The sequence below is a fragment of the Triticum urartu genome, chromosome 3A, assembly GCF_056163025.1.
Source record: "Triticum urartu cultivar PI428250 chromosome 3A, HENAU_Tu73, whole genome shotgun sequence".
In the NCBI taxonomy this organism is placed as follows: domain Eukaryota; kingdom Viridiplantae; phylum Streptophyta; class Magnoliopsida; order Poales; family Poaceae; genus Triticum; species Triticum urartu.
Genome location: NC_141875.1, coordinates 203866155 through 203869895, shown reverse-complemented (window position 1 = coordinate 203869895; position 3741 = coordinate 203866155). Strand labels below are relative to the sequence as shown.

The following is a 3741-nucleotide window of genomic DNA, read 5'->3' as shown; positions in this document are numbered from 1 at the left end:
TCTCTCTCTCTTCTCTCCTCTCAGCCCGAGGCCTTCTGCACAGCCCACAAGCTCAAACCTACCCCTCCTCGCGTTCGGAGCCGTCGGATCACGACCGGAGGCTCCGAAAACCCCCTAGACCCAAACCCTAGCAAAACCTGCTATATATAGACCCCCTAGTCCATTTTCGGACTAATCCTAGTCTAAAACCTACCCCTAGCCATTCTTCCCCACTGCCCTACCGCCACTTGGCGCGCAGGCACCGGCCACGCCGCCACCTGCGCCGCCAACCATGCGCCCTTGTCTCCCACCTCGCGCAGGGCCCGCTAAACCCAGATCGGGGCCCTGGAAGCCCATCTACGCCGAACCGCGTCCCCGCCCGCTCCTCCCGTCGCTCGACCCCTCCACTCGAGCGCCTCCTCCTCACCTCGTATCCCTCACGCCGGCCGACCACCGGGGACATCGCCGCCGGCCACCACGGTAGCGGACCAGGTCGCCTCGCCCCTGCCGTCTTCCTATCCCGTCCTTCATTTCTTCTTTCTCCTCCTCACGTCTTGATCTCTCTCTGTATCCATCACAGGAGCTCGCCGCCCTGGTGAATTGCTTCTTCTCGATCCGGCCGGGAACGGGACCCCAACGACCTCCTGCGACCGGATCCGGGTCCGCCTCCCTCTGCCCGTCCCTTTCCTTCTCGTATCTCCTTCCTCCCTCTCCGTCCCTCGCCGCTGCATCCCCTGATGCTGTTCCTGTCCTTCAGAAATGAGAGCCGCAGCGTCTCGTTCGTCCCGAGCGTTGACCGCGCGTGGGCCTCCTCTTGCCTCGCCCCGGCCCAGAGGTTCCTCCAGCAAGGCCGGCCCAGCACCAAGGCGCCAAGGCCCGGCTCCCAGGAGCGATGTGAGCAGACCCCTCCAGCCTTCTGTGTGCTGTTTGGGCTAGACAGATTCGGCCCGAGCCACTATTTTCTTTCCATGGACGATTTCCTAATATTCCAGTGTTTTACAGATTTGCAGAGAACCCCCTAGACTTCATGCATTTAATATCTCACAAACTATGCATCACATGTAAATAAGTTATATATGAAACATGCTTAGAAATTCATCTAGTTTCATAATATGCCACTTTCATGCATGTTAAAAATGTTTAAAATGATCTTTGCACATATTTTGCCTATTGCCATGTTAAAATGATTTATTTCATAACTAAATAACCATAGCTCCAAACTTAACAAACTTTATATGTAAATGGGGTAGAAAAATGCCTAGTTTAACATGGTGGCTTTACTTTGCATGTTAAACAACTCTAAAATATGGTTTAGGGCAGAACAGTACCAAATCCATAAATATGCACATGAGGTTTTTCCGCACTTGTTGCTTGTTGTTTCCGGCCTCATTTAAACTTGCCTAGATGTGTAGTTTACTTATGCTTCACCCCTTGCCATGATAACCAACATTTAATATTGTTGAGTACATAAACGGGAGAGAACTAAATAATTGTTGTGGTGTTTCGTCGATATGCAACTCGTCGCATATTGAGCTCCACTTAATTTGTAGGATTGCTTGTGCACTTTGCCATGCCTCTTAAACCGGACATGCATCATACTTGGTTGTGCATCATGCCATGTTGATGTGATGGTTGTTTACTATGTTGTTTGCTTCTTTCCGGTGTTGCTTCTTCGGGTTAGTTCCGATAACGTCGCGTTTGTGGGGATCCGTTCGACTACGTCCGTTTGTCTTCTTCATGGACTCGTTCTTCTTCCTTGCGGGATCTCAGGCAAGATGACCATACCCTCGAAATCACTTCTATCTTTGCTTGCTAGTTGCTCGATCTATTGCTATGCCGCGATACCTATCACTTGCTATATCATGCCTCCCATATTGCCATGTCAAGCCTCTAACCCACCTTTCCTAGCAAACCGTTGTTTCGCTATGTTACCACTTTGCTCAGCCCCTCTTATAGCGTTGCTAGTTGCAGGTGAAGATGGAGTTTGTTCCATGTTGGAACGTGGATTTGTTGGGATATCACAATATCTCTTATTTAATTAATGCATCTATTTACTTGGTAAAGGGTGGAAGGCTCGGCCTTATGCCTGCTGTTTTGTTCCACTCTTGCCGCCCTAGTTTCCATCATACCGGTGTTATGTTCCTTGATTTTGCGTTCCTTACACGGTTGGGTGTTACGGGGACCCCTTGACAGTTCGCTTTGAATAAAACTCCTCCAGCAAGGCCCAACTTTGGTTTTACCATTTGCCTCACTACCACCTACCCTTCCCTCGGGTCGACCAGCCTGAGGGTCATCTTTATTTTAGCCCCCACGGGCCAGTGTTTGTCTAAGTGTTGGTCCGAACTGAGCTGCCTGCGGGGCCACCTCGGGGAAACTTGAGGTTTGGTTTTACTCATAGCTAGTCTCATCCGGTGTTGCCCTGAGAACGAGATACGTGCGACTCCTATCGGGATTGTCGGCACATCGGGTGGCTTTGCTGGTCTTGTTTTCCCTTTGTCGAAATGTCTTGTAACATGGATTCTGATTCTGGTCTGGTCTTCCTGGGAGAAGGAATATCCTTTGTTGACCGTGAGAGCTTGTGATGGGCTAAGTTGGGACACCCCTGCAGGGTTTGAACTTTCGAAAGCCGTGCCCGCGGTTATGGGCAGATGGGAATTTGTTAATGTCCGGTTGTAGAGAACTTGACACTTAACTTAATTAAAATGCATCAACCACGTGTGTAGCCGTGATGGTCTCTTCTCGACGGAGTCTGGGAAGTGAACATGGTTCTTGTGTTATGTTTGATGTAAGTAGTTTCAGGATCACTTCTTGATCACTTCTAGTTCACGACCGTGCTTTGCTTCTCTTCTCGCTCTCATTCGCGTAAGGTAGCCACCATATATGCTAGAGCTTGCTGCAGCTCCACCTCATTACCCTATCCTACCCATAAGCTTAAATAGCCTTGATCTCGCGGGTGTGAGATTGCTGAGTCCTCGTGACTCACAGATACTTCCAAACAGTTGCAGGTGCCGATGATACCAGTGCAGGTGACACAACCCACCTCAGATGGGAGCTCGATGAAGATCGTGTTCGTTGTGTTGTTTAGTTTCCATTTGATCAGTAGTGGAGCCCAGTTGGGGCGATCGGGGATCTAGCATTAGGGGTGGTCTTCTTTTATTTTGGTTCCGTAGTGGGACCTTGATTGTATTCTGGAGGATGTAATGCTATATTTATGTATTGTGTGAAGTGGCGATTGTAAGCCAACTCTTTATCCCTCTCTTATTCAGTACATGGGATGTGTAAAGATTACCCCTCTTGCGACATGCCTACTATGCGGTTATGCCTCTAAGTCGTGCTCTGACACGTGGGAGATATAGCCGCATCGTGGGTGTAACAAGTTGGTAATCAGAGCCTTCCCCGACTTAGGAGCCCCCTGCTTGATCGTATCGCTGGCGTTGTTGAGTCTAGAAAATGTTTTGAGTCTTATAGGGTTATATATATATATATATATATATATATATATATATATATATATATATATATATATATATCAGAGAGTAGGATTCTTTTTACTCCTCAGTCCCTTCGTCGCTCTAGTGAGGCCTCCTGACGTATAGTTTTGACTCTTCTCTCCTAAAATTTCACGATTTTTTTTAGGATCACGCAGGTATCTTGGAATTGTTCCGATGGTTTTGTGACGAGAACATTGTTCTTGGTGCCTCCTGACATTTAGGGGTTGTGGCAGAGTCCCGGGGAGTTGAGCTCCGAGGTGTTGTCACCACA

The 3741-nt window shown here is 48.7% G+C and overlaps 1 long non-coding RNA gene across 1 annotated transcript; it reads left to right on the top strand.

Moving 5' to 3' along the window:
- Window positions 1-210: 210 nt before the first annotated feature.
- Window positions 211-3394, top strand: LOC147979204 (uncharacterized). The gene is made up of 3 exons (XR_015599690.1): window positions 211-639; window positions 737-873; window positions 1661-3394. It is a non-coding gene; the product is annotated as an uncharacterized LOC147979204 (long non-coding RNA).
- The last annotated feature ends 347 nt before the right edge of the window (window positions 3395-3741 follow it).